At 45.2% G+C, this 11,993-nt stretch overlaps 1 protein-coding gene and 2 long non-coding RNA genes across 4 annotated transcripts in view; 2 read left to right on the plus strand and 1 right to left on the minus strand.

The window, feature by feature from the left end:
• Positions 1–11,993, plus strand: part of LOC130523762 (homeodomain-interacting protein kinase 1-like) — a 55,372-nt gene that overhangs the window by 34,133 nt on the left and 9,246 nt on the right. The gene's annotated exons all lie outside the window — the stretch shown is intronic.
• Positions 717–2,163, plus strand: LOC130523769 (uncharacterized). Its single transcript, XR_008950006.1, has 2 exons — positions 717–1,405; positions 1,492–2,163. It is a non-coding gene; the product is annotated as an uncharacterized LOC130523769 (long non-coding RNA).
• LOC130523773 (uncharacterized) lies at positions 4,902–6,206 on the minus strand. 2 transcript variants are annotated; one of them, XR_008950011.1, is made up of 2 exons: positions 5,655–6,206; positions 4,902–5,243 (listed from the first exon to the last, which is right to left on the minus strand). It is a non-coding gene; the product is annotated as an uncharacterized LOC130523773 (long non-coding RNA). The 2 variants fall into 2 exon arrangements; XR_008950010.1 differs by having other exon boundaries at positions 5,326–6,206.

Consider the following 11,993-nt stretch of genomic DNA (forward strand, 5'->3'; position numbering starts at 1 on the left):
ATTGGAATATTTCAGCTGCAGCCAGCAAAAACCCATCAGAATGACGGCTATCGGTGGGAACCGCAGCTCATTTGACTTTAGTCAGTCTGTTCAATGTTATAGGATTTATTGCAATCTAATAAAAACTATGAATAAATGTGGGAAATAGGAAATAAAAAGAAGCAAAATGACCAAAGAAATCTCCCATGAATACAGTAAATTTAAAGATGTCAAGAATGGAATATCAGCTTAAATGGAATCAAACATAAAGTGAAAAGGCCTCCTTTAAGTTTACTGCAAAAATAAACACAAAATCAAGAGCGACACGCGCCAAAAACGTCTCATTCTCTCTTCTGTCTCCACTCATTCTTTATATTCTCTTAAGATAATGGGGACGGGGGTCGTGTGATAACAAAACAAGCTAATTGGGGACTATATTTTTGTTGCAGGAACTTTGGCTCTTCAGAAGTTTCTATGTTGGCTTCCACAGATTGTGCATCCACTAGAAACTCAGTGTTTTTGAGGAACTACCAGGAGTGGCTGGAGTGGAGGCCAATGACGCTATAGCTACATATAGCTACATATAGATCACCGTTATCCTCAACCCAAAAGACCACCAGTTGGCGCAGCAATACTAAAGATAGGAGGTTATGGTCGTTCCCAAGGGTCAATCTTAGGTCCAACCCTTTTAATCTTTCCATGCTTCCTCTTGGGGATGTCACCAGGAGCCACGGCATCAGCTTCCACAGCTATGCTGACGATACGCAGCTGTACATCGCCGTGGCTCCTGGTGACACAGGCCAGTTGATGCCCTTTTTAACTGTATTCTAGATATCCAGTCATGGATGGCAGAAAACTTCCTACAGCTCAACCAGGACCAAACAGAGGTCTTAGTTATTGGTCCTGAAGGTCAGAGAGAGAAACTTGTACCAAAATTAAAGGATTTTAAACCATCTCAATGTGTAAGAAATCTGGGTGTGATCTTTGACTCTGAGCTTAGTTTTATCCCACACATCAAAAACATAACAAAGGTAGGTTTTTACCACCTGAAGAATATAGCCAGAGTCCGCCCGTTTCTCTCTCAGGCCAGCACGGAGGTGCTGATGCACGCTTTTATCTCTTGTGGTCTAGATTATTGTAATGCCCTGCTCTCTGGTCTTCCCAAAAAGAGCATCTCTAACCTACAATTATTACAAAACTCAGCTGCACGGGTGCTGACGAGGACCAGAGGGCGGGAGCACATCACACCGGTTTTAGAATCGCTGCATTGGCTACCCGTGCGTTTCAGGATCGATTTAAGGTTCTTTTATTCGTTTTTAAATGTCTTAATGGTCTTGGCCCGACTTATTTATCCGACCTGCTTCTATTCTATCAACCCTCGCGGACTCTGAGGTCCTCCGGCACCGGCCTTTTAACCATCCCACATGTAAGCTCTAAAACGCACGGGGAAGCGGCCTTCAGTTATTCTGGTCCCCGACTGTGGAACAGCCGGAGAACCTCAGGGCCGCAGAGGCTGCTGAGTTTTTAAAAAGAGGCTCAAGACACACCTTTTTAATCAGGCCTTTAACTGATTTTCTGATTATTTTTAATTTCTTTTATGTTCTCATCCTTTTTATGTCTTATCCTTATTTGACTTGATACCTTTACTGTTTTACTCCCTCAGTTCTTAGTTTCTCAGTTTTTAGCTTTTACACCTTTTATCCCATTTACTGTTTCAGTCCTTCAGTTTTTAGCTCCAGTGTTTCCTCATGGGGTTTCCTCATGGGGGCCTGCCAGGCTGGGAGATGTTTCCGGTCTACCACTAGGGGTGCTGTCCCGTGGACAGCTCTGGCCTGGGTGGTTAGGGGGCTCTGTGCCTTGGTGTGGAGCCTCCGGTCTGTCCGGGTCAGGGTGGTCTTTGTGGCGGTACCACCTGTGGTCACGGACCGTGACCTCCCTCGGCCTGGTGGGCCTCCAAAGGTGGCGTCTCCTTCGCCTCAGGTCTCGGTGCCCAGCCATGTCTCAGCTTGTTTGTGTGTGTGTTTGAGTTTGTGTATGCATGTGTGTGTGTGTGTATCTGTATGTGTGTGTCCTTTTTCTTGATTCTCTTGTTTCTCTTTGTTGTTTTTATCCTCTGTGAGGCACTTTGTGCTACCCAGTGTATGAAAAGTGCCATATAAATAAAGACTGAATTGAATTGAAAAATTTAATCACTTATGTGTAATAACTATAATCAGTTAATCAAGGATGAGACAAATGTTATTCATTGACCTTCCTTTCCTGAATCCTCATTGGTCTTTATCCAATGATCTCCTTCTGGTTCCTGGATCAATACAAAGACAGGTGAACCAGCATTTAGTTGGGAGAGTGGAGCTTCCGTTGGCTAACGTATTGCGTCCTAACCCTCCTGCCCATATTAATGATCATATTCCTCGGGGCAACAATATATCACTCCAATTTATTAACTAACCCTCAACCAAAACATGGGCTTGGGTTCATTTGAAAGACTGACTCACTGCATCACCCATCTGGACTGAAGGACACAATAGCCACTTTTGCTAACCCTTTTGCCAGGTCACATTCAGCTCCTGTCTGAGTCCTCTAAATGAGCCTGGATCCATGCGTTGACCATCAGGATTCAGCATTTGTTCTTTATTTTTGAATCTGCTAGTATATGATCAAATGAAGACCAGAAGATGATGCAACTGTTTATTTATAGCTGTCAATCAAACAAATCATCAGCTTCAAAATCACCATGGCAACAACAGAAGTAAAGCTTGATAGATTCACTGGTAGAAGGCATCAAACTGCTGCTGGTGATGTGATGATGATGATGATCGAAGACTTGTTTCAGCTGTGTTGTCCTCTGTTGTCATGACAACTCAGCTGCTGGATAACATGAAGTTTGGAAGAGCATCAAATATTCATGTTAGAGTGAACAAAACAGATGGACAGAATAAACTGAAAGACAAAAGTAAAGTCCAACCTTGACAGCTGTCATGGAGAGAAAACCTTCATCCACATACTGGCGGGCAGAGTTCTGAAGAAAAGGGTATCACACGTCAGTCAGGTGCTTCTAAATGCTTCTGATTAAACCTTTAATCATGTTGTTGTGTTCTTGTCTTTGACTCAGGAGATCATCTGATTTAAAGACTGTCTGTGTCAAATATATGGACATTCTCCAGATGAAAAGAGAAAAGAAAGTAAATGTGCGTCCCCTGGAAACTGTCGGACCTGGTCCTCTTCTACTGCCCCTGCTGACGAGCAGCAAATAGAGCTGAGAGACACTTTTCTCTCTGAGGCTTCTGACTTACCGCTGGCCTCTCCAGATTCATCAACTGGATGATCATTTGTCCCCTCCACATGATGAAGATCGCTGCCTTCAGCTTCATCTGCACAACACATTCAGAGGGGAGATTTTCTTCATCCTGGCACATTTGAATCCCTCTGAATTCTTCTAGACTGCAGATTAAAGGCAGCTTTCTTTACCCAGTGGCTGACTGGAGGTCTGACCGACAGCTGAATCAGGTGGCTGGCTGGCTGGCTGGCTGGCTGACTGACTGGCTGACTGGCTGACTGGAGGTCTGACAGACAGCTGAATCAGGTGGCTGGCTGGCTGGCTGACTGACTGGCTGACTGGCTGACTGGAGGTCTGACAGACAGCTGAATCAGGTGGCTGGCTGGCTGGCTGGCTGGCTGGCTGACTGACTGGCTGACTGGCTGACTGGAGGTCTGACAGACAGCTGAATCAGGTGGCTGGCTGGCTGGCTGACTGACTGACTGGCTGGCTGGCTGACTGGAGGTCTGACAGACAGCACTCAGCAAGAGGAAGAAGATGAGAAGGTCAAAACACAATGGAGAAGATGGCTGGTACAGGTGCTTTCCAGCCTGACTTCCTGTTGAGGAACTGACTTGATTTTCCTGTGCCAGAAACGAAATGATGGCAGATCTAAATGTGTCTAGATGTGTCTGCTCAGAAAGTGTCTCTGACAGGCTGCTTCAGCTGCTTGGTCGCTGCCACTGATTTGAAAGTCCATTATTGCCTCTCATTCTTTATTTCTCATCCGCCAACAGACACATGAGTTGGTCTGTGACAGTGACAATGATGAAGAAAAGGGGATGAGGAATTGTCCCGTGAGAGGATGTTTTCATTCAAAGCCCATAAAAAGTCCCTCATCATGACACTGTTGATATAAAGGGGCTGGACCACTGTTGCATCAGGTCAGTCCCTGTACAGCAGCTGAGTATTGACGTGTTTTACACTGCAGATTTTTCATTCATTTTAAATATTAGCTTTTCAATGTCTGTTTTGCCCTCAACAAGAAAGAAGCTTTTAGGTCTCTTGGTTTTGCAAATTCTTGTGAAAATCAGCAGATTTTGTGGACCATTGTGTCATTTATAAAAGGCGGGAACAGTTTTTATGGGCATTGTATCTTGGATTTGTGTTTGCTGATGAACTGTTGCTGTAGCCGCTGCAGATTTATTGAATATGATCGGAAGTGATGAAGATGCCCTGATATTTATCAGGAGCCTCCAGCTTTGTTTAATTATGGCAGTAAGAGTGTTTGATCAGCAGATACTCTCAGGCAATAGGACCATTTTGGTGTATGACTTCAGGTGTGTGTACTTTAGCTGATTTTAATATCTGCTCTCAGTGTTTGTCATTTGAAGCGTTGATATTTCAGTAAGCCAGAGCCCATCAGAGGTGCTTCACTCACCTTTATATACAATAATTAATAGTGAAAATCATTTTTATCCCCCTTCAACCACACCTTACTGTGGTGGAGGCCTCTGTGTGCCTAATCGATCGGAGAAGCTAAGTTGTCTTGGGTCATTACGGTGCTGTTAGGGTCTCCCACAGCAAATCAGTCAGAGTTGATGGGCCTCAGTGTGGTCCATGTGTGTACAATGAAGACATATAAAACAAATATGTTTACAAATAATCAATCAATCAATCTTTATTTATACAGCGTCTGTCACAATCACAATTGTTTCAAGGTGCTTTCCAGAATCCCAGGGCCTAACCCCAGACAAGCAACAGTGGCAAGGAACAACTCCCCTTTAACAGGAAGAAACCTTGAGCAGGACCAGGCTCATGTAGGGGGATCCTCCTGCTGATGGGCGGCTGGGTAGAGAGAGAGGAGAAGGGGGGCAGGTAGAGGAGAGAATAGGTAGAACATAGAAATACATTATATTAATTAAAATAAGCTGCCGGTAGAGTCGTTGAGTGGGTCAGCGGGGTCGGAGGTCAGTAGGTCAGCATACAGCGATGAAGGCGGCGATACCTGTAGATCAGGGGTGTCAAAGTCAAATGGACGGAGGGCCAAATAAAAAATTTAGCTAAATTTACATAAAAACAGCGATCACCCCAAACACAAGTTAGCAGGTTAGCTTTTTGGTTGCACCGGTTGAAGCGTAACATTTCTGCTACCAACAGTGGCCTGGGCTCAAAATGTCCTTTTAAACAGTTACTATCTCATCAAACGTCTTGTCTTTTGGCTTATCGGGCTGCGCTAAGTTTCTTAAAAGTCCGTACATAGTTGCGCCCATTACACTCAGCAGCGTAGCCACTTTCTTCCCTTCGGCTACGTCGTTAGCTTCCAAAAACTGTTCTAGCTGCTCCACGTACGCCTTCCACGGCTCCTTTTCCACCTTAAACTCGCCCCTTAATCTCCATACTGGGCCATTGTACTCACTAGTACCGACACCGTGTGTCTCTCCTTCCCCGTTAAGAAAATGAAAATTTATCCTCGTCGCTTATATGTATTGATAAGACAGGACACCGACGTGCTGCTTCTTCGTTTACTCAATCAACTACCAGGTGCGAAGTGCAATGCGCATGTGCGCTATAACAACTCTCACAGAACTCACATTGAAATGGATAACAGATATCCAACAGTCCAAATAAACAGTTTCTATACTATCTCTGTGGTTGTTAATCAATACACCACATGGAGAATGCAATTTCTGCCGCTCATGCTACCAAATGGCTGAAATGGATGAAGTACAGGTGTGGAAAATGGAGATATATATTGTGTAAACAACTGCACCATCCTGGGGGAGATGAGGAAGATGAAGAGGGGGAAGGTCAGCAGCGATTATAGCAGCAGTTTCTGTTCGATTTAAATTAGATTAATAGAAATGTATGCGTTACTGTCTCCCTCTAGTGGACAGTGAGGTACACTACAGCCAGTGGTCAATTATAAAAATAATGATAATTTTCTGTGCTGTTTCACATTCCATCCACCTTTAAATGTGTTTTGGGGGCTTTCACGTCTTTGTGGCGTGTCATCGGTGTATTAACTTTAAGGTTAAAGCTAATACGCTGCTTTCCAAGCTACTACGCAAATTACATTCTTTTATCTAAATAGTTGATACAAACAACAGCAGTTGAATGTTACTGAACAAAACTCGCAATAATAAACTTTTTTATATCCTTTTTTTAAATAGAGACGCGGTGGTGCTTGTATCCTCCTGTTTGCAGGTCTCTGAAGGCCCAGTCTGGGTAACCACATGTTCTGAGATGATCCTGTTCCTTCTTCCTGCCTTGGGTTGTGGTGGCTACTTCTTTAGCCCTGTTATAGGGTTCTGATTCCACCCAACTTGTGTTCCAGTGGGTGGTGAGAGTCCAATGGGAGGTGCTGATCTGTGTGTGGGTGTTCTGTGGACCTCGATGCTGAGCTTTGTGTCCTCTGGTGGTTGTGGTCTCTATTGCCTCGGGGGTGTGCGTGACACGTCCAGTGGACGCAGAGCTCTTATTAGGATAACTCTGACCTGGATGATTGAGACTGGTCTCAAAACTGGGAGGATATTCTGACATCCTGCCAAGAAATTGATCAAACTGTCCAGAAACACCAGTTTATTGGATACGAGCATTGTGAAGCTGCTCTCAAAGAAGGGCTCCAATGTTGGACTGGAATGAGCTGTCAAGATGTTTAACATTCAGTTTAATGCTTAACGGTTGCATCACCATCGTGGAAGAATCATAGCAAAATATTTGGGTAATAATTTGGGACACGATGGGGTAAAATTGCATTATTAAATTATTTTCAGAACAAATGTTACAGTACGTCATATATGCAGCGATTTAACCCACTCACACATTTACGTTTGTGGCTTTGATGCACAGCAGCTTTAAATACTTCGCATGAGATTATTTTGTGAGGTCATCACAGATAAAAGGCCATTTTGGGTTGTAAGCTTTGATTCAAAGTAAAAAGTCTTCATATTAAAGTGTTGCTGCTGCACCTACAGACATTACCCGTTAAAGGTTGAGCTGAAACCACCATCAGATCTGCCCCTCATTCTTCGATCCTTCCACCGAGCATCACCCTCCAAGAGAGACAATCTCCATACTGACGTGCACACGCGTTAAAGGTCCAAAGGTCAGTAACTGGGAGTTGATGACTGGCGGGGGCGTGAGCCCCTCACCTGTGCTAGTCTGGGCTGGGGAGGGGGCGAGGCGGGACTTTCCTCTTTCTCCATGAGGCGGGAGCAGTGAACGGATCTGTTCATGACTGTTAGAGTGTGTGTGGTCATGGCAGTGGCTTTTTGTTGTTTCTGCTTCAGGCTGCAGAAGATGGGCTGTTCCTGTAGTACTTCTTCTGACGAGTGGAGTGACAGCGACAGCGACAGCAGTCTGTCAGAACTCCCACCCTTCGTTAGACGGAGCACGAAGACGGTGGAGCTGAGGCAGCACACCTCCGCAGGAACCCAGCATGCATGCTTGGATGAGGAGGTTAAAGGAGACGGCAGTGGCACATGTGAGGAACCCCTGGAATCACATCCCCGGGTGGCTCTGCCCAGACTGAGCACAGGCGGAGAGGGAAAACACTCCAGATGGGTCAAAGCCGTCCAAACCGGTCCAGTCAACTCTTGTTGGGCCACCGTCCGTTGCCTTCATGGTGACTGAGGCATCAGGTGACCAGCAGAGGCCGATGGTTGATCCACAACAGCAACGCGACGTTAAGGATGGCGAGGAGGTCCGTGTTGTACTGACGGATCCGCATCAGGCGTTGAAAACACAAACCCACAGCTGCATCCGTCCCATTGATGCTGATGACCTCGAGCAAGAGCAGAACCAGTGTCCAACAGATGAGTCTGGTCCATCCACGGTTCTGCAAACCAGTTTGTTACCACCACCTATTGAACCAGAAACTGGTTTATTACCACCACCTCCTGAACCAGAAACTGGTTTATTACCACCTCCTCCTGAACCAGACACTGGTTTATTACCACCTCCTCCTGAACCAGACACTGGTTTATTACCACCTCCTCCTGAACCAGAAACCAGTTTATTACCACCACCTCTTGAACCAGACACTGGTTTATTTCCACCACCTCCTGAACCAGACACTGGTTTATTACCACCACCTCCTGAACTGTCTCTTTTGAGTGAGGTCAACGTGCGTCTGACCACGGGATCCTCGCCACATATCGTTCACAAACTCACCGTGGATCCACCAAATCCCGAGATCGACTGGCAGACAATGCGGAGCTCCAACGTCCGTGGCTTCCAGTGAATTCCCGCGTAAGGAAAATCCCAAGCCGAGAAGAGGGCGATGGTCCCTCAGTCTCAATTTGCTTTTATAAAACACTCGAAGACCTGGGCCCCCCGAGACCTGAGTGTCAGGATGTTGGCACTCAAACTTTGCCCCCTGGTGCTGGTGGAGATGCTCCTACTCCATCTTCCAAGATTCACTCCGTCTGTCCTGAGTGGCGGGTGATGGCTGAAGGGGGCAACAGCGGACAAGCCGAAGGAACACGTGTGGTCCCAGGGCACACCCCAGGCTGGGTTCCCCCAGAGGGGGGGCGGTGTGGACATCCCAGGGCCAGTGTTGGAGCCCCGGCCCTCCAAGAATATTCAACCAATGTTGAATCGGTAAGTTTATGGCCCCCACCCTCGCTCACACTTTATTTCACTTGTGGAGCACTTGGTAACACCTGAGACCTGTTCCTCTTCAGGGGTCTGGAGCAGAGATCAAAGACCAAGGCCGACTACCAACCAGCTCATCCGCCAGGACAGCAAGTAAGTTTTGGGTGTTGAGTTGTTTTTGATGCTTGATTTGATGCTTGATTTAATTGTGTCCATTCATGTTACTCATTCATAAAGTGAATGCCCCGACTGGTCACAGACACATCAACATTTATCGGGTTTAAGACCCCTGACAGGACAAATACCCCAGGTTATAGCAGACCTGTTCAAAGATGCTCATGGTGGAAACTAAATCCTGGTTCTCTGACTTTTCAGGTGGGCTCCAAACTGACCTACGCACAGGTCTTGATGATGCCCCCACGGAAGCGTGCCCCACCCCCAGACCTGAGCCCCCCCTACCCAGAACAAGAGCCCCAACCAGCTGGGACTCGCCGTCCACTAAAGCTGAGATATGCAAGGCTGTGAACGGACCGCTATGGATATTTGGTTTTTAGTCTTTACAAAAGAAGCTGAACAAAATCAACTCTTCAATTGCTGCTTTAGGGGATTTTTTTCTTTAGTTTGTTTAGGTCTTTTAAAAAAAATCCAGGTTCTGTTCCCATGTTTGATTGTTCCAGTGTTTTTCTTTAAACACACCTGCATAATTGATGCTCATAATTCTGATTTCTTCTATTAAAAAGCACTGAGCAATATGTCTGTTTGCATCTTTTTTTATCTCGTGTTGGTACTGAGTTTGTTCGGCTTTTATTTGAGTTCATCAGGAGTGTTTTGGATGTAGAAACTTCTGTTTGAGTAAAAAGGATTTGTTGATGGACCTCATTCACATTCTGTCCAGTGTGAAATCACAGAATCTGAAAACACTGACTTTGATGAGTGTTTAAAACCATTACAAGTGTTTAAACACCATTTAAACATGAATGTGTGCAGAATATCCAGGTACAGGTGAGTTACTGATGGATGTAAATATGACTGAACACCACTAAAGTGTATTCTGCACTTTGTTGTTCTCTGTTTTTTGTCATAACGTCTTCCACCCAGCAGGGGGCAGAATATCCATCAGGTTTATTGCTCTTTTTCGTTGCCACGTGCTTGTTTACGAGGATGATTTCATTCCTGAGGGCCGTAATGAATAAGATGAATAATACTAATGAAATAATGCGCGTTAGCTGGAGAGTTGATGCACACTTTGGTGTCACTGCCACATCAGTCTTGTTCAGCCATCACACATCTGTTTAAAAGCCGTTTGACCTTTAATTTGACATTATTCTGCCCAAATCATCTCAGCATCCAGGTGTGGGAACAGTGACACAAAACAGATCAAACCTTATTGGCTATAGGTGCTCCGCCAAGCCTCTCAAACTGAAGTGAATGTATATTTAAAGGTCCTGTCTGAGTTCTCTGATTTCTTATCTGACTTGGTCCTTAGAACAGACAAAGTCATTATCATTGGAGACTTTAACATCCATATAGACGTTGTAAATGACAGCTTTAGAAATGGCTTCATTTCATTACTTGAGTCAGTTGGTTTCCTCCAGCAGATAAAACCAACCAACTCATAGCTTCAACCACACCCTAGATCTAGTCCTGACCTATGGTGTTGAGGTAGAACATGTATCAGTGTTCCCTCAGAACCAGTCCTGTCAGATCAATTGATCACTTTTACATTTATGATTAAGAATTCTTCTATGCTCAGAACAAAGTATTACTATAGCAGATGTCTTTCAGATAATGCTGTAGTAATCATTATAATCTTAGCCCTGCTGAGGTCGACTATTGCTGAAGGTGCAGCAACCTCACTGAGAATCACGCTTGATTCTGTTGCCCCCCTGAAAAAGAAAATAGTAAATCAGAGGAGGTGTGCCCCCTGGTATAATTCACATATCAGGACCCTCAAGCAGAAAGTGCGAAGACTAGAAAGGAAGTGGCATTCTTGTAAAATAGACAGCTATCATGTAGCCTGGAAAGACTGTCTAGTAGTTTACAAAAAGGCCCTTCGCAAGGCTAGAACAGCTTATTTTTCTTCTTTAATTGAGGAGGAAAATAAGAGCAACCCCAGGTTTCTTTTCAGCACTGTGGCCAAATTAACCAAGAGTCACAGTGTTTTAGATCCACGTATCCCTTCTTCTCTTAGTGGTGAAGACTTCATGAGCTTCTTCACTGATAACGTTCTAGCTATCAGAGAGAAAGCTAACCAGGCCATCCCAACAACTGGACCATCACCAGATGTGCTGACTGTGGGAACATACAGGGTGTCCAACAAGCCCTTAAACTCCTTCACCCCTATATATTTTTCTGAGGCGTCATCTAGCGATGATTTACTATTCAGAAATCCAAGACCACCATGTGTCCTTTAGATCCCATCCCAACACACCTGTTGAAGGATGTTTTACCATTGATAGGCAGTTCTGTCCTGGACCAGATCAGTGGTTGTTTAGTGACAGGTTATGGACCCCGGTCCTACAAGGTGGCAGTGATTAAGCCGTTGCTTAAAAAACCATCACTGGATCCTGACGTATTAACAAATTATAGGCCAATATCCAACCTTCCTTTTATCTCTAAAGTTCTAGAGAAGGTGGTGGTGACTCAGTTACTGGAGCACCTGCAGAGGAACAGCCTGTTTGAGATGTTTCAGTCAGGCTTTAGAGCTCATCACAGCACAGAAACAGCACTTCTTAAAGTTACTAATGATCTTCTCATAGCTTCAGATCATGGACTGGTCTCTATGCTGGTTCTGCTGGACCTCAGTGCTGCTTTTGATCCAGTTGATCACAGCATCCTGTTACAGAGACTGGAACATGTGATTGGGATTAAAGGGACAGCACTAGACACCTCCTTTCCTCTCCTTTCCTCCTCCTCATCAAGCAGACTAGTTATGATGATTCCTGTGTAGTTTTTCTGCTCCCGCCCCCCGCCCCTCTCTCTATTCATTTACAGGTATCGCTGCCTTCGGAGCTGCATGATGATGACCTCCGGCCTGACCCATTGTATAGGTATAGTTGTGTTTTGTGTGTGTTTCTCTCCTCTCCTCTCCTCTCTCTCCTCTCCTCTCCTCTCCTCTCCTCTCCTCTCCTCTACTCTCTCTCTATACCCAGCTGTCCAT

This window comes from Takifugu flavidus, chromosome 4 (genome assembly GCF_003711565.1).
Source record: "Takifugu flavidus isolate HTHZ2018 chromosome 4, ASM371156v2, whole genome shotgun sequence".
Classification (NCBI taxonomy): domain Eukaryota; kingdom Metazoa; phylum Chordata; class Actinopteri; order Tetraodontiformes; family Tetraodontidae; genus Takifugu; species Takifugu flavidus.